Source organism: Carassius gibelio, chromosome B12, assembly GCF_023724105.1.
Source record: "Carassius gibelio isolate Cgi1373 ecotype wild population from Czech Republic chromosome B12, carGib1.2-hapl.c, whole genome shotgun sequence".
Lineage (NCBI taxonomy): Eukaryota > Metazoa > Chordata > Actinopteri > Cypriniformes > Cyprinidae > Carassius > Carassius gibelio.
Window position 1 is genome coordinate 21,047,384 of NC_068407.1, and position 25,947 is coordinate 21,073,330.

The 25,947-nt window shown below is 35.6% G+C and overlaps 2 long non-coding RNA genes across 2 annotated transcripts in view; both read left to right on the forward strand.

The window, feature by feature from the left end:
- The first annotated feature begins 1,460 nt into the window (after positions 1 to 1,460).
- LOC127969369 (uncharacterized) lies at positions 1,461 to 3,680 on the forward strand. The gene is made up of 3 exons (XR_008156255.1): positions 1,461 to 1,864; positions 3,348 to 3,424; positions 3,490 to 3,680. It is a non-coding gene; the product is annotated as an uncharacterized LOC127969369 (long non-coding RNA).
- A 3,118-nt stretch (positions 3,681 to 6,798) lies between these two features.
- LOC127969368 (uncharacterized) overlaps positions 6,799 to 25,947 on the forward strand; it is a 55,677-nt gene continuing 36,528 nt past the window's right edge. The window contains exon 1 of the long non-coding RNA XR_008156254.1: positions 6,799 to 7,141. This is a non-coding gene — a long non-coding RNA (uncharacterized LOC127969368). The remainder of the gene's footprint in view (positions 7,142 to 25,947) is intronic.

Sequence of the window (25,947 nt, forward strand, 5' to 3'; positions counted from 1 at the left end):
AGATTAATAAATGCTGTAGAAGGATTGTTCATGTTAAATAAAATAGTTAACTAACATTAAGTAATGGACCATTATTCTAAAATGTTACCAGAAAAGAATCTGCCGCCCGCCGTTGATTTTGATATTCTAGGTATTATCAAATTGGCTGAGTTGTGGAAACATAGCGGACGTGGGGGAATATAATGCAACAAGAGCTCATTCAAATACTTAGTATTTTAGCCACCTGTATTTTCCCAAATGGAACTAGTTACAAATGGCCATGAGATTGTGTAGGAGGTCCAAATTAAAATTGACTTTAGACCACTTCAATAATATTTGAATGCTCCTATTTTATTTTTTTAGTCCTGTCAATAAAAAACTAAACAAAAAAACTAAACAAAAAAACCCCTCCATAACATTCATGTTATACAAACAAGATTTTATGAATTCATGCAAATCGCCAACATTTTGCCATAACGTAAAATAGTTAGTTTGTGTTGAAGGATCAGTCCAAATTTCACAGAATTGCTTCAGTAGACTTGGAAGAAGAGACATTTGCATCACTTTAACAATAGTTTAATGCTGTTTCTTTTTTGTCATTTTGGAGCTTGACAGTTTTAGTTCTCCTTCATGCACATTCATTTCAGTTGCATTACTTTGATTCTGGGTTGCATGTTAGAAAGAGTTTGAATCCGTTCTCTTCAGTCTCAGATTCTCCAGTATTACGCGGGCGCTGCAAGCCTTTCCGTGACTAGCTGTCATTAATCTGACTTCTCTGGGGGCAGTTCCTTGAGCGCATGCCAGTGCACATCGTACAGCAGGAGAGATTGAAGAAGACTGGTGGAGAGGGGGAGTCAAAACAGAGAAGCCATTCTTGCTTTGTGAGCACTGGACTTCTAGAGGCCAAACAAACAGAGCTTATCAGTTCTGTGGCTGAGACCACCCTCAGGAGAGAAACCGGCTCCCAGCGCCTTCCCACAAGTCTAAATCATCCTCATAATGAAGCGTTGTTCGTTTGAGTAAATGCCTGCTGACACACTCGTCCACAGTCTCCGTCTTGGCTTGTGCGAGAAACTCTCACGCAGAATTATCCAAACATAACAGCGTGACTCCAGATGTACTGTAGCTCGTGCCCCACTTGTAACCTGCTTTTCTCGTGGTCTCGTGGTATGACACTCTTCAGAAAGCCTTCGTCTGGAGAGCATTAGCCAGCAGTCGTTTCTCAAGACTGGCACACTGGTCACCGCTGTTAAGGGTGCTTTCACCGAACCAAGGGCACTCAATTCATTCATTTTGATTAGTAATATGCATGGCTAAGAACTTCATTTGGACAACTCTAAAGGAGATTTTCTCAATATTTAGATTTTTTTTTTGCTCCCTCAGATTCCAGATTTTAAAATAGTTGTATCTCAGACAAATATTGTCCTCCTAACAAACCACACATCACTGGAAAGATTATTTTTGTGGTCAAGGGTCACGTTTCTTCAGAAGATTTGGAAAAAGAGCAACATTAATATTAGTTTGCTGGTGCTTTTTTTTTTTGGCATTTGGAGATTAAAAGTTTTAGTGCATGCATTATGTTGAAAAGAACAGTGAGAATGTTCGTAAGACGTACAAATTCATATAAATTAGCTACTAATTCATCAAAATGTAGAATAGAGGAAACCGGTATTTGAAGGAACTGACAAAAATGTACAGTTTTGCTTCAGAAGACTCAGAAGCAGAGTCATTTGGACCACTTTAATACCGATCTGTCAAGTTGAAAAGATTTGTCAGTTTCTTTCAGAAGTCTGGCTCTTGGCATTGGCATTCAGAACTTTCCAGAAGGCCTTGCCGTGAGTCTCCCGTTGAGGGGTTCTGGGGTGTCCACATGGAGATCCTTTTGGTGAGTCCAGACCCCAGACAGAGACACATTCACATCCAAATCCTAGTGAGCTGCCTGCATCGGTGCTCTTTTGAGATCTCAAATGCACTTCCAGTGCAAAGGCTGCTCCGAACAGTTTAGAGACTGTAATTTAGACAAACATTTCCAGATAAGGTGATGCTAGATGCACTGTGCCAATCTCATTGGAAAAAAAAGATGTTTGTAAAACTTTTTAAACCTGTCAGCTATGAGATTCATTTCAGTTAGGATAAGTGGTTGACTGATATTGAGTTTTTTTATTTATTTATTTTTTTGTAATACCAATGCCGGAGTTTGCACGTTTGCAAGGTTTATGGATTTAAATATTTATTACATATTCAAAGACACACTTATAGTATAGATTTTCCTATTTGATTAATGGTTGAATGTTTGCACACTTTATCACAGATGAAGTAAATATAATTCAGTATTTGTCAAATACACGTTTCAAAAACGTTTTCATGAAATCAGAAACACTTCCATATACTGCTTAATACAACGCCATATTTTCAAGAATAAAAATTCAACATAATCATATACTATTTAAATACTAATACAGTGGGGTATATATGCTTTTATCAGTTTTGTATGATAAACGTGATTCAATTCAACAGTGCGACTACATTAAAAAAGCTTTTACCATTCTAAAAAAACAGATTTGTGGACATTATTGGAACTGCAAATGGGGAATAAACCCCGAAACACACGTTGTTCAGAGAATACAGCAGGGTTCTTACACCTTCAAAAGTTAAATTCAAGCATTTAAAAACAAACAAACAAACAAACAAATATTACTGTTTATATGCTGCTTCTGACACTAATCGGCCAAACAGAAATGTTAATTATAAATTAATTAATTAATGTTACTTAAGTCCTGCTCCAACACTTATCTGCAAAACAGAAAACTTAACAAAAAATAAATACATTTTTAAAAAATTACTTTTTAAGTTCTGCTTTTGACACTTATTGGCCAAACAGAAAAATTTTAAACAAACAAACAAAAAATAAATTATAAATAAATAAACTCAAATTATATATTGAATAAATTACATTGAATAAGTTCAATACTGTTGAAGTCAGGATTCTGACACGTATTGGCAAAACAGAAAAACATTGAAAAAAAAAAAAAAACTGTTTAAGTTCCACTTCTCACATACATAGGCCAAACTAAATAATCAAAAACAAATAAAAAAACAAACAGACAAATAAATAAATAAATTGCTGTTTAAGTATTGTTTTTAACACTTATTGGCCAAAAAAAAAAAACATAAATAAAAAAAAATGTAAAAGAAAATATAATAATATATGACCTGAGCACTCATCAGCGTCACCCTTGAAACCAAGGAGAAACACTTGCGCGTGGGGGGGTCGTTAGAAGACGACTACAAAAGCCGCCGCGTCAGACACAATGCGAGACATGTCTCCAGAAGACTCTGCGATAACTGATACTCTTCCTTTCTTCCAGAAAGCAGTGTGTGACGGCCTTCGCCGCAGGATCCATGGTAGATGTGGTGGTTGATGACATCATCAAGGCCAAGTCAGGTGAGCAGCAGCACAGTGAAAGACCGCAGATGTTCATGTGCCACTGAATGCATGTTTCTTCACAGCGGGAAGGGGAAACTGGCCTCCTGGACGTCCATTCTGGGCTTCATCATCATGCTGTTACTGGATATGGGGCTTGACTGAGCCTTTTCATTGGACAAATCTTCGAATGTCAGCTGACTGCATTGAAAAAAGTGACGGAAGCAGCCTTTCTCCTCGGTGGACAGGTTTGATCAGTGGGATATTTTTCTGCTTAATGTCATTTTTTTTGTCTTATATATATATATGGAAGCCTGTTTCTTCCACTACTTAAATTTAAGGCAATTGCAACTTTTTGCATAAATGTATATATTTGCAAGTTATAAAGTCACAGTTTGGAGATCTAAAGTCGCAGTAGTAAGAAAATAGTCTGTGTGCCTCAAAATTGGACTTTATAACTCACAATTGTGAGTTTTTGTCTTCCAACTCTGATATAGAGATATAAACTCTAAAAAAAAAAAAAAAAAAAAAAAAAAAAAAAAAAAAAAAAATTTGCAGTTGTAAGAAAGTTATTTTCCTTTGTAACTCACAATTGCAGGTTTCTATCTCACAATTTTGAGAAGAGTCAGAATTGTGACCGAAAAAGACAATCTTTTCTATTTTTTTAATTCAATGGCAGAAAACAGGCTTCCATAGTTTTATGACTCACAGACCACATTATTTAGACCGGGCGGAAAGATTGATTGCAAAATACTTGAAAAAATTATTCAAACTTGAATGAGTGACTTTAGAGTATGTTTAGGTGTGTGTGTGTGTGTGTGTGTGTGTGTGTGTGTGTATACGTGTGTGTACGTGAGACATCCCATCATTAATCTAAAGACCATATGTTCTTAATATTGTTGTGCACTCATTTGAATGAAAGGCAATGATGACTAAGTAAACTGGATGTTTTCAGCTGTTCGCTTGCAAGTTATGAAATGAAGTTGTCATTTTATGGACCATGTTGTTTGTTATTTGAATTGCTGATGATTACATATATGCAATAAGACTATGACTAATAAGGTGACATGTTAGGTAAAATTCACACATGTAAATGATGTAAAATTATTACGATTACTTTGTTGAAACATTTGTTCTGCACTGTATGTGAAAGGCATTTCACTTTTTTTATTTCATTGTTCAAACAGGGAGAAAGAAGTAAAAAACTGATTCTCTAACTGCTGTTGTAGCGTCTGGCATAGAATGTTACTTTAAATGCAATTTAATGTTTTATCTGTCACAAAGGGAATTCTGGGAATTGACAATTTACGTTTTAATGTAAATTTTAGATGAACTATTGTTTTTCTCTTTTTAAAAACTGTAAACGTACTATTGCACAGTTACACATACATAAAATGTCATTTTTTCATCAAATGCATTGATTATTGACATTATTGACAATTACATTATTCAAACTCAACAATTCAACACTTTTATCTAAGAAACAAATTATCAATATTGTCAAAATGATCAACATTTTGTATATTATATTGGAAGTATTAATATTTATGTACATTTTTACATTAATATTAAAGTGCCAGATAATATGACACAAATCTGTCACAAACTTGTTCAAAAAATAAATAGCAGCTTCAATAGAAAATAAGAACATTACATATAATTATTCGTTTTACAGTTCATGCCGAGGTTGACATCTGAACATTTTCTGGATTCTGCTTTGTACTCTGTATTCATGGAAAGTGAAGTAGTCAAAATAGTATCTGAACTATGAAGATCATTTGAAGGAAACCCAATGTTTTGCTCTTGAAGTGGTCATTATAGTCTTGTGGTTTTCTCTTGGAAAGTGGCTAATCTTCAGTGCATTGATGCAAAATCTTTCCTTGGTGTAAATTTTACAATGCACACAGAGTTAGAGCTTGAATCTGAGCTTCAAGTGATTTTTCCCTCACTATCTCATTTTTGTCCACCACGCTTTGGTCTTTTGTTCAAACTGCACATTTTTTCTTCGTCCATCACGTTGTTGCATTATCCTACAGGGCGACCACAGAAACTGAATGTCAAATATCCCAGTTAAATATGCTTCTCCATAAGCTTCTTACCGAGCTGGAATCGCATATGGATCAGACAATGCATCGTGGCAGCAGTTTGACGAGAACCGCAATAGATTCAATTTCAGCCACTAAACTTTCTGATTATGCCGAGGTGGATAAGAAGGTTGCAATCAATACTTCATCACATCAGAAGCCTTACTTAAAAGATTTGGTTGTTGATGCCTAATTCTTTAAGTAAGAGGGAGACCGATCGACTGCTTGCTCTGAATCGCCCTTCATCTGTCTTTTGTTGAGTCAATAGAGCTCTGTTCTGAACGTTAACTCCAGACTGGAGCTGGTTATTGCAATTAACACATCAGATTAGTCAGGTATTATTAAGTTTTTCATGTAAATGAAGCCATACTGTAGAAAACCAAAAATGTACCAAAAGCTCAGTTTTGAATAAATGGCTGATAATAACTGTTTACGAGTCGTTGACCTAGATCATGAAGAAAAGGCTCTTTTTGTTGTGTTGGAATAGTGGGCTGCAGTCATACGAGCTGAGGTTTTGGTTATGGCATGTGTGAAGGAATGTGTTGGGGTTAAACACAGGGACGGCTCACAATGTCTTTGTGTTTGCTTGCACACTAATGCAGCTTGGACCAACTCACCAAACAAGAATTATATGTGTGGGTGGATGAGCACGTATTATTCAATAAATCATTGCTTTCGACCACATATGCACTAACTCTCACAGATTTATTTCACTATATGGTGTTGTAAAGGAAATAATTCTATCAAAACTAAATTTGAATATATAATAAATAATAAATATGCAGCAATACACTCTTAAAAATAAAGGTGCTTTAAAAGGTTCTTCACAGTGATGCCATAGAAGAACTATTTTGGTTCAATAAAGATCCATTCAGTCCAAGGTTCTTTAAAGAATTATCTCGTTCTTACCTGTTTATAATCTGAAGAACCTTCTTTCACCACAAAGAAGCTTTTGTGAAACAGAAATCGGAATATTATTTCATACAGGGGTAACAATAAAACTTAATGTAATGGTTTTACACTAAAAGTGTAAATCTTTTGATTCAAAGATTCAGTGATGCTGTGCAAGCAATTTTATGGCTCAAATTCCATGTAGACATACCCATAGTAGACTATATATATATATATATATATATATATATATATATATATATATATATATATATATATATATATATATATATATATATATATATATATATATATATCCTTCATAGTATACACCATACATAAAATAAATAAAAAAATAAAGTTTGGTCAAACTACATCTCCCATGATGCCGCGCGCTGCTCTGAGCGCGTGTGCGCGCCTGTGGAGTAAAGAGCGCACTTGTTGAGTTTGGGAACTTTCAGAAGCTTGAACTTCTCTCTTTGGACGCAGCGGAGCTCTCTGTTCAACATCATCTTCATCAGGCAACATGGATTCCTGCTGGCTCTTTATTTCCTGGACTATGTTTGTCTCTGTCGACGTGTGTGTTGATTGTGTTTTACGCGTTAGACGCGCACCGTTACAGCGCGCAGGAGGAATCAATAACATTACAGCGAGGATGGAGAAGACGTGCCTTTAATCGATTACTGGCTATAGGGAGTTCATGGATTTATGGAGTGAGACTGGAGTCTAAAGAGACTGGAGAATAGAGAACATCGCTGTTAAGGTAAGAGCATTATTTATAATGAAGGCTACAGTATCATAAAGACTGCTGACTGTCTCACTGAAAGCCTCACTTTGACTTTCTTCTTCTTCTATGGCTCAGATGAATCAATCTGTGTGTGCTGTAGTGGACTGATGTGATGCACCTGCCCTCAAAATGATGATTATTTCCCCCCATCTGTGGTGTATGATAGAGGTGTTTGCACCGCATATCATTTATAATTGTCTTCTGTAAAATTAGTTTGACAAGCAACAGACTGTCTGATGAGGATGGTGTGGTTCGTCAAGTTTGTTTAATTGCGTGTGTTTTCAATATCAGAGGTCAACTCACTCACTCGAATGATTTTGAAGAAGAGTATTTCCTGCTGTTGATTAACATGTCTAAAGAAATGTGTATATATTTTAGGCTTCTTCATGGAAATGCAAAACTTTTTTAATGGTGATGATGATGATTATTATTATTGAGTCAGGATGAAAAAAAAGTATTTTCTAAAGGTGACCCTGGAGCACAAAAGCAGTCTTAAGTCGCTGAGGTATATCTGTAGCAATAGCCAAAAATACATTGTATGAGTTAAAATTATACATTTGTTCTTATAATATATATAAGTAAAGATCATGTTTCATGAATATGTTTAGCAAATCAACTACCATAAATATATCAAAACTCAATTGTAGATTAGTAATATGCATTGCTAAGAACTTCATCTGAACAACTTTAAAGATGATTTCGTCATTATTGCCCATTTTTGTCTTGTTGCCCATGGTCACAAATGAGGGAATTAAAGTGGGAAAGCATTTGTTTTTTATACTTTTTGTTCTCAAGAAAAGCATTTGAGTGGATTAGAGAATATTTTTTTTTTTTTTTTTGCTGACAAGGGATGAGATCATTCTGTGTAGCTACATCAGTCTCAAAAACTAACATTTATATATCAGTACCTCAAGAAAGAAGATGCTTTTGTCTCTGTAAGCCAGTGCAAAAACCAATGCCACAGCTGCTTAAATAAGTAATGCAAAAACTTTAATGGACACTTCCGTTCTGGACCCTTGCCCTGGAATTGGAAGAAGGACTTCTGGACTAATAAAAAACAATACAAAAAAAAAAACAACAACAACAACACCCTATATCTTCAGCAGTCTGTAGATCTGTACTGTAAATAAAGCCCACTGATTGGCTGGCAGAAAGTTCATCGGTCCTTTGATTGGTGCAATCAGAGAAACCGTTTCCTTCTCACCAGGGCTTCTGATTGGATGAGAGAGCAGAAGGTTAAAGTTCAAGTGTAGGGCAGCTAGTCTCTGCTGGTCTCTGCTGGTCTCCTTCAGTGGTGCAGTCCAGAGTCCTGGATTTGAGTCTGTTTGTCTCCCTCTGCTGGTCGTTTGCTTGCACTTGCACAGCTTTTATTTGTTATTCTCTCCTAATTGGAGCTGAATGGGCATACATTGAGTGATTTATGGGTATATTGCTGCCAGAAATGTGTCGAATGTGTGACAATGAGAGGGTTTTATTTGATCCATTGTAGAGTCATAAATGAACATTGGACTGTTAATATGTATTTTGTTAATAGTGTACTGTAGCACTGCTGGGCCAAATGCACTTTTCATCATGGCTTATGCAATCCTGACGTGAAGTATCTGCTCTCATTATTTTAGTTCATGTATGATTATTAATCGTGAGGATTTTTCTTGTACTAATGCTCCCAGAAGATCATTAAAATAGTACATTTTTCTAAATCTCTCCACTGAGGACAAAGCATCACGCCTGCGGCAGAGCTGTGGGTTTATAATGAAAGTAATGACTTGCATTGTTTGTTACTGATACTGGCCATTAGGACGGTCTTTCACATGTTTATATGGATCGTGCTTCTACACAGGGTTTGGATTGTTTTCAGATATGAATTGGATAATATTTTCCATGTGTACTCTTTGAATTATTTTGAAAAGCTTCATATTTCTTAGTCCTGGGAGCTACACTAGATGTTGAATTGGATATTCAAAGACATTTCTTTTAACGTCTCTCTCAGAAGAGTCTTGTGATTTTTTTGTTTAGTGAGCTCACTCTGATCTGAGCTAATGCACTTCACATTCACATCTGAGTAAAGTATTATTACATTTGAGAGTATTAATGCGTTGTTTCTCTTGAAAACTGAGGTGCATACGATCAGATCAATAAGGGCTTACAACCAAAATAAATACAAAACCTGTGCTAACTGAAAGAAAACAAGCTGACTCGAGTCGAAGATTGAATATAATATTTGGTTATAATATGTCAGAATAAGAGATTTGCAAGCTGTTTTTAAAAGGTCAATCATTATTGATTAAATCAAGGATACACATTGGTGGTTAAACATGCATCCAAATGATGCCATGTGATGTAGCATCATGCTAGTTGAAACATTAAATACTGCGTGATTTCAAATGCAATAAAACCTGTAAGGAAAAAAAAGAAAATCTGAAAATGTAATTTTCTGCCAGGTCATTATTCATTGAGTTACGGATGTTTCCAATAACCCTAAAAATATAATGCATCATTTAAAGTACGAGTAAAACACCTGTGAAACATCGACACAAATAATTCCTTCATATGAACATTGATCAGAACATTGGGTTTTATTTTTACTGCCGTTTTCCAGTGTTCAGGAGCGTCTGTTCCAAACCCAGCCAGCAGATGACAGCAGCGCTCTATCACTAAACACTGGAGTACGAGTGCACGCAGAAGAAACAAGTCTATACATCTGAATTGTATGGATCTCAGTGTATTAGAAAATGAATAAGCACGTGACATCGGTAGATCACAGCACATTTTAACACCATTTAACCAAAAATTATCTCTCAAGTGTCTTTTTACTCTCTCTTGTGTTTGCTGGTATCATACGCTTCTTCATCTACTTCTGTCACATATTAATCATCCTCATAAATCCTCTGGATTACAGTAATATCTCAGTGTTTGTTTACACTCAGCAGTCATGCAGATGTGAACCTTGCAATGGCAATCAATCACACACATTTACACAAATATACCTGCAAAGACGTTTAAGCTCAGGTCTTTTCTTCTGTGAGATGTATATATACTGTATTAGTGTTGTCAAATAAATAATTGCATCCAGAATATATATATTTTTTTGTTTACATAATATATGTGTGTGTACTGTGTATATTTATTATGTATATATAAACACACACATATGTATGTATATATTTAAGGAAATGTTATATTTGTATATGTAATTATGTAATTGTATATGTAATAAATATGTAAATACATGCAAATATTTTCAAAATATATACTGCATGTGTTTGTATTTATAAATACATAATAAACTTACAGAACACACATATATTACGTAAACAAATACTTTTATTTTGGATGCCATTAATCATTTGACAGCACTAATATATATATATATATATATATATATATATATATATATATATATATATATATATATATATATATATATATATATGCATGTGTGTGTGAGAATGTGTTTTGAATTTTGAATGTTGTCCCTTAATGGCAGATCATTGTAATGGTAATGATGAAAATGCACGAAGTGGTAAAACTTTCAGTGCAGCAAATCTGTAAATCTGTGGTTCTTATCTAATGCATATGCAGCTTTATCCCACAGCCAGTGCTCCAGCTGTATTTTATTAAACATCTTTGGTTTTAATCTTTTGTCCAGAGGCTTTGGAGGTGTTTCTTAACCTAAGTCTTCATTTGTTAGCATCTTTGTGAGGGCGGGTTGGTTTTAGATCTCAATAATACCTAGTTCCGCTTTAATAGGATTAGGCTTTGGACTGCAGGTGTGTGTGTGTGTGTGTGTGTGTCAGCCGGCTTGATCTGCTTCTGGGATGTCAGGTGAGCTTCAAACTACTGGAGAGGCATCTTGCTGTTTACACTTTCAAAGCGTATTTCCATCTCACATGTAATTAAATCTGACAGTATTCTGCTGAGAAATTATTTCTACAGGAACAAATTAAAAAGTAAGATCTCAGTAGCCATTGCTTCTTCTTTTATTTCCATGCATTTTGTTTTTCTCCTAGTGTTGGGTGTAGATGAAGGCAGGTGAGCCAAGAAAACATTCAACATGATGTAACTAGTACAACCAGCTACACCGTTTTAGTAAAAACAGAGAATCCTTTTTGTTTCCTCAAGGGAGTTTGTTTGACATCCTGGTTTTAATGTGATTCATTTAGAGTATTAGTTCAAAAATGAAAATTTGTTGAAAATGTGCTCACCTTCATGCTAGCCGAGATGTAGATGAGTTTGTTTCTTCATCAGGTTTGGAGAAATGTAGCATTGCATCAGTGTCTCATCAATGGATGCTCTGCAGTGAATGGGTGCCGTCAGAATGAGAGTCCAAACAGCTGATAAAAACATCACAATAATCCACAAGTGATCCACAGCGCAGATTTCTCTCCTGATTCAGACCAGACCACTTTTTCACTGGAGGAAGTCGTATAATGGACTAAAACATCTTAATTGTGATGTTTTTATTAGCTGTTTGGACTCTCATTCTGACGGCACACATTCACTCCAGAGCATCCACTGATGAACAAGTGCTACATTTCTCCAAATCTGATGCAGAAACAAACTCATTCTAATCTTGGATGCTTTGTTTAATCTCAGTGCTGTCTGGAGAAGCGGCTCACAGATGCTGTCAGGGTCTGTGTAGAGAGTAAAAACACGTGTACCTCAGCGCTCGGGCTAGTGATGCAGCGTCAGATGTAAGACATGAGAGCTTCCTTCTGTAAGGCTCAGGGGTGTTTTTTGTTTCAAGCACAGATTTGCATTGTGGCGAGCCAACTGGCTAACCAAGTCCATAAAGCACAGTAGAGCATTTTTACTCCTGAATCGCTGACTATTCAGTGTGACCTGCAGGCTTTCACTGAAGACTAAGACTAAGATCATTGATATTAAAAATATTTTGATGCATCAATATTTATTACTTTAGATTAGGAATTAATATGCATAACATAAATGCCATTTGGTTTCAAATGCTTTATTTGTGTGCATTGCTTTTTGTTTTTTTTCTCTCTCTATGGGTCTTTTTGGCATGATCACGGCTTCAGCTGTAACAGTATATCTCAGAATGAGTAGTTAATACACAGTTACTTAGATTTTAGACACAAGATGCTTTGTCAATCACATTCCAAAAATGAAACCTGCTTCAGTCTGTCACTGGCTATGTTTGCAAGTGCACCAATGATGTGATTATTTCCGTAATCGCAGCAAGATCAGCAAACCTCACTCCAGTTTACATGCAGTTTTCAATATTCTGATAATTTGCGTAAGAAGTGTTTTTTCTTACCGTCATTATTAGCATACTCCACAACACAGAGGATGAACTGACATGCATTAGATGTGTCACTGGCCACTGTCGTCAAACGAAAAACATGAATATACAGACATATATTGAAAGGTTATTTGACGCCTTGGTGAACATGTCACAAAGTTCTGTTACAATCTACACTGCACAATGAATGCTATTTACATTGAGTATACACTTGAGAAGATTCACATGCTTCCGTAAATCCTAAAGTGGTGAGTGGATTCTGAATTTAAATGCCTCTGATTGGCCATCGTGTTCAAGAAAACATCAGTCTCTGATTGGCCATATTGCTCAATGCCGCAGAACACATCATTTGATTCAGTCAGTTTAAATACCAAGTTGACATGGACCAAATGGATGCAGATGGTACTGTGTGGAAACAGTTACCCAATCAACTGGGGTATATAATTTCTGAGAAATAAAGTCAGAATTGCAAGATACTGTATAAACGTGCAGTTGCAAGAAACAAGTCAGAACCATGAGATTTTTAAGAAACGGGCTCCCATAATGCTTTGACAATATTTGATGTTAACATGATCATGACAGAAGAGTACTTTCAAATAAACACTGTATACATACAGTATAATACATATAAAATGCATATTGTATGGGTCATTCCAAGTCCACTAAACCAGAGACCCCCAGCTAATTTTTTTATTTTGTTGATATATTTTTTTCTATGGAAAGACAAACATACAGTTTATAGTGACGGAAGACAAAATATTAAGTCACAGATGCATATTTACTGAGTAATGGAGTATTAAAATGACAATTCTGAGCCAGTGATTTTAAAAAATTATTTCAGAAATATTGCAGCATCACAATATTATTTTTTACACAGAGATTGTTTGGTCTATTAGTAATATTAAGAAATCTTTGTTTCATTATATGCCAACCGTGACTTCTTGTGTTTTTTTGCTTCAAGTTTGCATGCCTGTAACTCAAAAGGTATTTAAGATATCTTAATATCCTTTTAGATTCTGGTTCTCAACAAACTTTTCTTTTGTTATCCTAATTGTAAAGGTGCAGAGATATGGAGATCTCAACACAGCTCGATGAGTAAACTCGAAATTGGCTCTAAATCTTAGGTGGAAATGGTCATTTTGACCCCCTTCTACAAAATAGTGGATTACTCAGTAAATACACATTTACAACATTTTATATTTTAGCTTTCATTGCTATTTATGTTGTTTAAATCTAAAAACTGACCTGGAAAAGTTTTATTTGAGAATTCAAATTAATGTACATCACAGTATTTGAGCACAGCAATACAATAGATGACTGACGCTAGGCAGTATGCAAATTAAGCTCAGTGATGTCACAAATATGCTAATTAGCGACTTCAAACAAGTTTAAGTTACTTTCCCTTAAGTAACAGTTGTCAACAGTGGCCTGAACGATTTCTAATGTCATGATTATACAGGCTACTGAGTTTGGCCTCGCTTTCATACTTTACACTTCCAGCTCTCTTGACTTCCAATTTAAAGACATTTATTCCACATGCATATGTCACAACATTACAGTATGTACAGAAGCTCAGAAAGCACCGTCCCTGTTCTATTCCCCCAACGGAGGCTTTAGGAAGCAACAGCTCTTAATGGGGATGGATGGCACCATTATGTAATTCTAGACTAAAAGAACAGATCAACTCAGAGGAGGGGAAAAACTGTGAGGGTAAGAAAACAAACAATGAAAAGAACATTCAAAGTTTTCTTTCCACTTCAGCTCAGCGTTCATAAAAAAAAAAAAAAACGCACTTTCTGCTTAGTTCAGCCTTCCCTCCAGGGACTGAAATGGAGAGTTTGGCCTTGGAGAAGGAGAGGGAGGGAGACTTGTGTTTTTGTGTCTAATTGTCCTGGTGATTGAGAGGGAGAACAGAATGGGGAATGAAAGCGTGAAAGAGAAAGGGCCCTCGGTGACACGCTGGTACCCATGACGACGGGCCCTCGGGGGACCGAGCTACACCTCCAGCTAAACACCCGCAAATTGGGCCACTTCGCTTTGTGTGCTTCTCCACTGATCCTCTTGCCAGAAATATCAACATCCTTCTTAATTCTGTCGTCTAATCGTTTTCTCTGGAGCTGGTTTGCGAGCCGTTAATCGTGTTGCTATAGACCCCCCCCCCCATCATAAGGAACAACGAAATCCTGGCTCGTATAAACTCTGCGAAGTGAATTATACTAAAGTGCAAAGTCTCCTTCATGGTGAACAAACATAAAACTTTTGTGGTGATCAGTTTGGTTGGCATTCACCAAATGAATTGAGTCTGGAGAATGTTTATTGCTGAACTTTGGTCCAAAGCTAGATGGGTTCACTTGCCACTTTCCCTTTGAATACAGTTGTTTATACAGCATGGGTTTATCTCTCTTCCTAGTCATGGTTTTTCTAGTTGAATTCAAGTTTGTAAATGTATAGTAAGAGTAACAAGTTTAAAAGTGATGAGTAAGACATAATTTTAGAAAATATTTCTATTTCAGATAAATACTGTTCTTCTAAACTTTCTAGAAACCTGAAAAAAATCTACTCAGCTGTTTTCAACATTATCATAAGTGTTTTCTTTTTTTTGCTTCTTCTTTTTTTGGGTAGCAAACCAGAATATCAACATGATTTCTGAAGGATCGTGTGACTGGAGTAATGATGCTAAAAAAAATCAGCTTTAAAATCTCAATAAATTACATTTTAAAATATATACAAATAGAAAACAGTTATTTTAAATAGTCTAGTAACAATATTTCACAATCTTACAATTTTGCTGTACTTTGGATCGAATAAATACAGGCTTGGTGAACAGAAAAGACTTGACTGGTAGTGGATACTATAGGCAACTTTATTTTTTCTCTAATTTCTAGATTTTAATTGTCTTGGAAATCTATAACTGCTGGACAATAATAAAAAAAAAAAAAAAAATTATGTACATACTACAAACACTTTTTTATCACATAAATAAGGCAGAATAGTTTCTATAGTGTAATATACTTTATCATATACTTTATCACCTGCTGGAGATGACTTAAAAAAACACATATATTGTCACAATTGTATGTTAAATGTCTTCGTGTTTCCAAAAGTTGCTGTTTTTCTGTGAAAACAACTGTTTTCATACCGCGATAGCTGAACACTTTTGTCCATATTAGGAGTTTCCTGGTATGAATTTGTGGCATTGTGCTGTGTGATACAATTGCACATTTGAGAGTGTCCTTTAATTGGGGCCAGCCTAAGAAGTAAGAAGAAGTGCTCACGAACACAGATTTAGACAGATTTGTGAACAATATTTGAGAGAAATAGGCCTTTTGTGTACATAGAAAAAGATCTTTAAGTTCAGCTCAAGGAAAATGGGGGCAAAAGTGTTACATTTACAATTTGGTTCAGTGTATTATTTTTATGTTATTTTTTTATTTAATTTTTTAGTTATTTGCTGTCAGTTGTGTGTCTGTTTGAGAGTTTCACTGCATGCAGCTAGCAGTTCGAGAGAGTATAACATCAGGGAATTTGAAAGCAGCATAATTGCCTTACAAAAGAAGTTTGCAGTAAATGTTTACTGCCAGTCCACTAACATTACCTGCTGTTCTGCACGCCGGCCTCCTGCTGAGAGATCAGACTGCATTTAACATGAGGCTGAACTTCATCTGCTTTATTAGGGTAATATATACTGAATAATTATGAATATCAACCAAGTTTATGAGAGAGTTGTCCAGGAAAACATCATGTGAGCTTGTTTACTGAAGATGACAAATATGATGATTCATGCATATAAGATCTGGAATCACTATTATCTTAATTATGTATTATTGGCATTGGCAGCCATTTGTTCAGGTTACTTTGGGCCACACATCTCGTAATAGTGCAGGTTAAAGTTTTATAGGGCGTGTAAAATGCAAAATATTTCTAAGATTTTACAATATTCAACAGTAATTCCGTCTTCTTTCTAGAATTTTTCTGTGAAACCAATGGAGACTAGGTCATTTACATTTAATACATTAAATAGATAATTGTTTACATTTATACATTATATTTATATATAAATTGTATGTATATATAAAAGTTTTTCTTAAATATATACATGCATGTTTGTATTTATATATAAATAATAAACACAGTGCACACACTTATTATGTAAAAAAAAAAAAAAACTTATTTTTGGATGCGATTAATCATTTTTACAGCACTATATATATATATATATATATATATATATATATATATATATATATATATATATATATATATATATATATATACATGCTATGCCATGCCATTCAGGAAATTATCATATTTATAATATGAAGTATATGGAATGGAATTAAACTTGATTATATTAAATGAAAGACTGAAAATATTAAATGTAAGTTTGAATATATTGAATTAAACTTAAATATATGTAATGAAATATTGAATATATTGAATTAAAGTCTGAATATACTGAATGAAACTGGAATATATTAAATGAAACGACTGTACTGAATGAAAGATTGAATATATACTGTAGAATGATGTTTGCAGTGTATGGAAATAAAATACAAATTTTACAGTGCTTAATGAATAATAATATAGCTTGTTATTTCCTTGTTACCAGAGCAATAGCTTTCTAATTTGAATGACTTTGAATTCATTGCCTCAGATTTTCCAATACTTGGTTGAACTGTTAATATTGGCGATATCCGGTCATATTCCAAACAGTACACAGAGTTTAGAGCGAACATCCCGTCATCTTGATTTCCATCATCTCCCGTGTTAACTTTGTCAGGGATTTTGGATTTAGTTTTAATCTTTTGACTAAAATGCCATCTAGTTTTAGTCATATATTAGTCATTTGAATTGTTTTAGTTTTAGTCAACTGAATACAACATTCTAGCCGACTAAATATACAGTAGATTTATTTGACTAAAATCTTATGACTTTGGTTTAATTGTAATGCTTTTATTAAGCTTTAAAGTATCACACAACTGTGTGTTTTTGACAGATACTTTTTATGGTTCTAGATAACAATAATAACCCTGAAACTTGTCAAATCTATTTATTGAACAATGTGTCAAATAATGTGCTTAGTCTGACTGGATCTCTTTTGGATCTGGATGTTTTTGCAGTACTTGCGTACAAAGGCGTGATATGGCAATTGATTGGAGGGAAGAAAATAGCTTGATAAATAACTTAGTTTAATTTCTCACTTTTTTGAAAACTTCCAACCACAGTGTTCTTTTCATACAATTACATACAATTTAAGTACGGAAAGACTTTTAAATAAAATAGTTAAAACAGACAGTCCTGTCTTCCAGGCAAGCAGCCCTACTTTAAATATTAATGACTCATTATACACTACACAGATTTTTGTCCAATCAGATGCTCTGTAGAATAAGAATGTCCCGCCTTCTCCAACTGATAGCGAATCACTGTTCATGACTATGGCTGTATTGCCACAGATATATTTCACTTTATTCTCAACTGATTGGTCCAGTTTTGATCTGAAATCTCTTACTCTGAAACCAATCCATTTTCTTGAACCCAAACAACAGTTTGCTCGAATTAAACACAAACTTGCACTGAAACAAGCTTTGTTGAGGCCATCAGAGGATAAAAAGATCCAAAAGCTCTGTTTGTATCAAATGAAACACTGCAAATCATGCGATTACGTGTTGCACCTCCAGCACTTTCCTGGCCTCTCTGAACCCTGCGCTGGCGTACCGTCCAACATCGGGTGAGGAATTTGGGCGCTGTGAACCCATAAATACTGTAGGGTTTTGGATTTTATTTCTCGCAGCATTGTTCACCAATCTATGTGTGAGTTAACAGTGTGTGTGTGTGAGGGAGGGAGGGAGGATGATGAAGAACAAGATCACATCAGTGCATATCAAACATCGCATTTCATCAAGCAGTGTGTAAACCTGAGTTTATCTCGAGACCCACAGAGTGCAAAATTCATCATTCCCTGGAAGTCTCCTGCAGTTGATGGACAGTGTCTGGAATGTTCTGTAAATAATCTGATTTCCGAAACACTGATGTTAGTCACAGTTTTTTTTTTGAGTGGTGTTTCAGTGAAAGGTGTCTCATTAGGGTGGAGTGGGGTCCAGCTTTCTCTTTTACCAACGCTGCTACAGTTTTAATCAATTAGTGTGAATAATACAGAGCTCTTCTCCACACATCCTACACTGAATTGAGAGATTCCAGTTTGATTTGTCATGCTTCCAGGCATTAGGGTTTAATCCTGCGGGACAGTGGTGTGGCTTCAATCTGAACACTCTTCCCACCGTCGACATCGACTGCTTTCATAACCCACAGGAACACTTCAGTTTGTAACAATAGCAATCCTTTTTGTTGCCAAAGAGAAACATATTTATGATGTCCCATAAAGAAACATGCTTTGAAACTGCTTCACTAATGAAAAATATCCTTAAGTATCTTGCATTTACAGACCAACATTAATTCATTTTCTCTTTATTTGTTTATTTACGAACCTTTGCTTTCCTTAATGTGAACCTTTTGTGTCATTGATTCTTAACAAAACCATTGATGCTAATAAAGAACCTTTATTTTTATGTAAAGAAGCTTTTTCATTGGCCACCCCTGTGGCCACCCCAGATCTGATAGCTAGTTGGTCAAGTTCGTCAACACAAGAAAGGAAAAATGCTGTCAATCAATGATGACAGCTGATCAACTGATTAAGGGCCAGTTTTACATATTTAACTAACACAGTAACGGTCGTACGGAGACTGAGAGCTGATTTCTGCTCAGCGGACGTTTGGCCATGCAGGTCAGGTGACCCATGAGATGAGCGCGCGCTGCACCTACTGCTGCTGGTCCGTGAAACACAGGAGGACGGTCACACAGAGTAGCAACGACAAAACCGCTGGAATCAGACGATAGAGATGTATGGTAAATCAATGTTTAGTTATATCATAGTTCTCTCTAAATGTGTAGGAAAAATGTATCTAGCACTAAGTAGCAGCTTAAAGTCGAACTACACTGCACTGGCTAGCTTAGTAGCCTGCAAACTAATTTAAGCATTGAAGGTTAGCAGCAGTCGATCTGTTCCCCTCGAAATGTCTGTTTCCCTTTACGCAAACATAGTCAAGTCACCTTTATTTATATAGCGCTTTTAACAAAAAGGATTGCGTCAAATCAAACTGAACAACATTAATTAGGAAAACAGTGTGTCAATAATGCAAAATGACAGTTAAAGGCAGTTCATCTTTGAATTCAGTGATGTCATCATCTCAGTTCAGTTGCCGAGTACGATCAGAACTAGCGAGCGCAAGAAGCGAGAGCATGTACGGCAAGTCAAATGGTTCAAAATACCGTCCTAAATCCTAAACTTGAAAATAGTTTTAAGACGAGGGGTTTTACAACTCGAAAATTATTATTATTATTTTTTTTATCTGATTTATTACCGATTTCAGTGTGATGCTTGAGGCTTTGGCTATTTTGTTTTATACTCTGTCTTATAATTTTTCATTTATGCTCATTTATTTGTATTTTTGTATTATATGCCTTGCTGTTGTATGCCTTGCTGTTGTTGTATTTATGTATGCACTGAAAGCTTAAAAAAATCTTTGTGTGTATGCAAAACATACACTAGAATAAGTATACAATGAACCCTAAAAGTTGTGTATAAATCAGAACCATATGCACACATGACAACTTTAATTCTTTTTTTTCTTCTAAACTCTACATTGTTTTCTGAGGAGATGTGATTAAGTTTGCCATCTATTGAAATAGCTTTATTGTTAAAATCTAAACAAATAACCTGCAATGAGGTTCTAAAGGCCTAATTGAAGGAATATGCCTAAACTGAAATTAGAAAACACGTCATTGTCCATGTGCTAGTTCCTTTAAGTCAGTTAAGTATAGTTTCTTGACAAGCTCTGACTTTTTGTTATTATAAAGTGTTGGTGTATCATTATACTCAATTTACTATGAAAAAATGTGTCAGTGTAGGACAGCACAGACAGATTACACTAATTTGCAATGGAAAAATTAAACCTCAAAAACTCGGACATAAGACAAAAACAAAGGAACAACTGCAAGATGAAGAAAAATAATAATAGAACGTTAACTGGAGTGTGAGAATCATTTAACTATGCTGCAGTGTAGCAAGAGATTTGTCCCTTTTTGCTTTCCTTACATCCAGTTGAGTTTGGTGTATTTGCAGGTTTGCAAATAAACTATTTGGTTGGGTTTATTACACAGACCTTGCTACCCGAGGGGAAACAAGTATTCCAGAGGGGAACTGAATCGACTGCTATGAAATATGAAAAGCTATTTTCTGGACTGAAGACTGAGTGTGTTTTTTTGCAGATGTGTGTGTTCAGTAGAGCTAATGTTATATTTTTGGCCTACCAGTGTGTGAAATATAGTGTGACAGCCTAGATTTAAGTAACTATAACACAAGGACAAGCTTTGACTTATTTATTTTCTCTGTAATTAAAGGCCTGTTTAAAGTCTTTTTGTCTTGAAGATGTCTACAGCTAAGTCATGAAATCACAGAAAAGGCGATTAAAGCTGCAAACTGTGCATGTATAAGCAGCAAACCACGTCTCTCAAATGCATGTTCAAATAAAATATAGCCTATCCTGCAATTCGAGGTCACAATATCAGACGTAAGTTGATTTGTATTTTTTTTTATTAATAATTTAATGCACAATTAATTGTGAGCACAGTGCACTTATACTATAAAATATGCGAAAATTAAACCATTTAAATGCATAAAAACAAGTTCTGCTGTTATGTTGATTTCTGGCCTTTTTCACTTTTTTTTTATCATTGCACGCCTCATCCATGATTAATGTTGGAGAGCAAGCATTTACGAGTTTTGAGAAGCTGAATGAGCAATAAAGCTAAAGTGAGCCCCTTTATTAAAATACCTGGAGGTGAGGAATAATACAAAAATTGTCATATTCACCCAGTGTTACTTGATCTAAGTCGCAAATTGCAATCTCAATTCAGTTAAGTAGAAATTAATTGTACTCAGTTGTGTTTAAGGCACTAAAATAGCTCATTACGCCTACATTATATTCAAACACATTTTTTACATAAAATAATGAAGATTTCTGTGGCACCTCAGCCTGGTTGCTGGGCCTTCCCTGGCCACCCCTATAAAAACATCCTGGCTTCGCCACTGTTTTAAAGAACCATCTTTTTGTGTTCATTGAAAAAGCAGAGTTCTTCAAGAACGGTGTAAATATAACACATGGCTGGTCAATGTAAGAGTTTGCTACATTTTGTCTGTTTAGGCGAGAATGTGCTTTCCAGACATTGTTGTTTTACTCCTTAGGCACATTGCGTAGTTTATAATGTTACAAAGTTACAGGTACAAAACACAGCCAGACATTTCAAGGCCAAATAATCAGGTCTTCCTTAATTGTAAAGATACATTGTATCCTTAAAGAATCATTATTTTTTTCTGCAGTCAAACATCTAGTAAAATTAAACACAATTTACTTTTTACAAAATATTAAAACGGCTCTTCTATTCCCAGAGATCCCTGTCTCTGACGTCACTGGCCATAAACACTCCTTAGAAGGCTTCATCTCTGTCTGCTAGGACCAGTTGTAGAGCATGTATTTTTATTTATCTATCTATTTATTTGTAAATGTTCAGAATAAGTGAAATATGCATAATGCATTTTTTCTCTCTGGCCTGGGAAACATGTCTCTTACTTAGTTAATTGGATTTTTTATGCTTTTAAAATAAGTCACACCAAGGTTGCATTTATTTGATCAAAATGCAGTGAAACCAGTCAAATGTTTGTTGTGAAATATTGTTATAATCTAACATTGTGGTTTTCTATGTGAATATATTGTAAAGTGTAATGTATTCCTGTGATGCTCCGCTGTATTTTCAGCATCATTCCTCCAGTCTTCAGTGTCACATGATCTTCAGAAATCATGAAAATATGATGATTTACTGCTCAAGAAACATTTCTGATTGTTGTCAATGTTGAACACAGTTGTGCTGCACAATATTTTTGTGGGAATCGTGATGCATTTTATTTTTTCAGATTCACAGATGAATAGAAAGTTCAAAAGAACATGTATTAATTTTATTTATTTTATTTTATTTATGTCCATGCCCGATTATCAGACTGTATTACCTATCGCTCCTTCTTCAGAATAAAGACCTGAATAAACACGAAACCTCTCAATTAGCTCCTCTTCATACCTTGGCAGCTCTGAAGTTTCTTCAGTCTGCAGAATGTCAAACCTAGTTTCCCGAGGACAGAATGGTTTTCATTTGCTTTGACGTTGGCCTTCCCCATGTCTTTCTGCTTGTTCATTTAAACCGTGGTAGACAATCAGCACTAATGGATGAAAAATGTGATAAACATTGGAAAGAGGCTGGTTTGGGGTCATGATGCTCACTGGCTGGAAGATGAAGAGTTGAAGTTTCGCCAATAAATGTGATGGTCTGTCCTTGAAGGGTTCAGTGCTTAAAGCAAAAATAATAAAATACAGTCATCTTCTTCTTTGTCTTCAAATTGAACCCGCTTCTAGTGAGATCAAATTAAATCTGCCCAATTTTACCTAAAACCATCTGTACTATTTTTACCTGCCATTAAGTAACCTACAATGAAAGTTACACTGCCGTTCAAAAGTTTTCATATGTATAATGTATAATATGTATAATCCACTATAAAAGTAGTTTTAATGCTTTAATTATGCCTTGTTATGCAACTTAGAAAGCATTGTACAATCTCATGAATAATTGTAACCACAGTTAATACATTACACTCATCAATTAATTGTTACATTATGCGTTAATTATAATTTAGTTACATGTAGAATTATTTACAACAAGATATAATGTGTTACAACGCACATTATGAATAATTATAATGAATTATACCCTTTAATGACGCTGTCTCCTGCATCATTCATAAAGGCTTTAAGAAAACTGTCAGTTGATCAAAAATGACAGAAAAGTCTTTCAAAATTTCAAATAAATACTGTTCTTTTGAACTTCATATGCATCAATGAATTTATATGCATTAAATTAATCATTATTTACACAAAAATATGGAGCAGGAAAAGCTTTAAAACTTGATTTAAACATTGATAATTATAATAAATGTCTCTTAAGCAGAAATGTAGCATTTCAGAATGATTTCTGAAGGATCATGTGACACTGAAGACTGGATTTATGATGATGAAAGAGGGTCATCGGATGGCCATTTTCCACAAGTTGACATGATTGTTTAGGGTCTTCATGAAAAGTCTGTAACATACTTTTTTTTTTTTTTACCCCGTCAAAATCAGCTCTGTTTTCAGCAATCCGTTTTGGTATGTGTCCCTTTAAAATGCTAATGAGCTCCGCTGACCTCACTCCTCTCCTCCATGGGGTGACCAGGCGTTTTCTTAGAGACTGTTAACTAGCTGCAACTTACTAACTAGTTCAGTGTTAGGAAAAAATCAACTTATTTTCCCTCAAAATTATACATTTTCTCAGTTTAAACATTTGATAAGTCATCTATGTTGAATTCTGAATAAAATATTGAAATTTGAAACTTCTACATCATTGCACACCTTTTTTTATTTAACCATTTTTACAGTGTCCCAACTTGTTTTGAATCAGGTTTATATAAAAAGCACTGGTTGGAGTTTTATAATTATAGGAGGGTTGTGTCCACCCCCTGCCAACACACATTTCAGGTCAAACGACATGTAAAAGTGAATTGTTCAATGTTGTGGGTTTAAATGATCACTATTTCCTGAGATTTAAACACCTCGTATTAGTTTTTTCATCTATAATCTCCTCACATGCTCATATATAACCAGGCTTTCTGCTGCTAGTTTCGAGTTCATTTATCTCTATTTCTGTTGGTTGCAGGTCAGAAAGGAAGGCAAGCGGGGGAATTTGGAGGTATAAAAGAATGCATATTCCCATGTGGATGAGATAAATTGCTGTTTATGTTTCAGCGTAGGCTGACAGACATAATGTTCCTTTGTTTATGTTTTGGATGAGGACCTTCCTGGCAGCGGCTGCTAGATACTGTACGTGTTGAGACCGCCAGAGCTGCTGTAGGACTGCACCGCCGTTTCCCAGAATGCCCAAAAACTGGCACCTAAAGGCATTTGTCATGGGATTATGCTATCTGAGCTCAAAAAGTCACATTTTAATATATTTGTTTGAATTGGTATTCCTCCTTCGTGTGCTGAAACGCAAAGGCTAACTAGATCTTGGCGGCCAGGCTTTGCTAATGAATATTGAGGTGGGCCCAAAAGGAGTATAGAGTGATAACTAAATGAGGATTCAGCTCGTCTGCCTGCTGTTTCGGAGCCATCCGGAGCCATCCTGTTTCGGAGTCATCAATAGCTGGAAAGGAAATAATCCACAGTGGGACAGGAGCCCCGAATCAAGCCTCTTCCCATGGAAAGAGCCCGTCGCGGAGGACACCAGCGCACAGGAACCACAGCAGACCAAAATAAATGTGAATCCTCGAAATGTTGGATCCAGTGAGTAGCATTTGAGGACAGCGTGGTTTTCATTTGCTTTGATGTCAGCCTTCGCCTTGTCTTTCTGCTTCTTCATTTAAACCGTTGAAGACAATGGATGACAAATGTGATAAACATTGGAATGAGTCACGATTGTTGAAACTTGGCCAGTGTTTGCTCTGAAACTGAAGCGTGTATTTGAGCCGCACGTCGCCGCTTTGGCCTTCTGTGTGTGCATCTATGGGAGAAAGCGGCAAAGATTATGCAACTTGTTACTCAACAGTTCCTGCACAATGCAGATGAAATGGCAAATCTATGCAAGCTTTAGCTGATTCGTTCCAGGTTTCTTCCATGCGCAGTGACTTTGAGGAGCTCTCCGGGAACGGATCCGAGAGGGAGGTGACGAGGGGAGCGGACGTGCTTCCAGAGCTCAAAAATGTCGTCCTCAGAAAAACCGAAGACCTGAAAGAGAGCCATGTTTGCTTTGGATGCAATTAAAAGAGTCACCGAGCGATAACGGATCTTTCTCTGTTCCTGTAAATGACCCGTTTGACAGACGGAAAGGAGACCGTCCTTTGTCCTCGTGCCATCGCACTACCAAAAAAAGAAAGCGCTTCCTCTTGTATTAGTTCTATTTCGGTCTTACTGTGGGATTAGACGTAGAGCAGGAGAAACCTTCTATGTTGCTTTAGTATCCAGAAGGAATGAAGGTGTTGCATAGTCTTAAAAATATTGATGTTCAATACCAAAAAAAAAAAAAAAAAAAGTTAAGGACGTAGCATTTGAACAGTATCTGTTCATTTATTTTTGCTTATTTGCATGCTTATTTACCTCTAGCAGCATGTAATCAAATGTGTTGCTAATTTTAGATGGCAATCCTTGCAAATTGAAAAAGTTAATCACTCAGAGTGACGATTCTCTTTTGTAACTGACCTTCGAGTCACGCTGCATCATGAACATGCAGAACATATCAGCTTGAGTTACACAACCTGTGATTAGAGGATTTTAGCATCACAGCAGCATCGTGTTTGTGTGTCAGAGAGAAAGCATTTCACAATCAA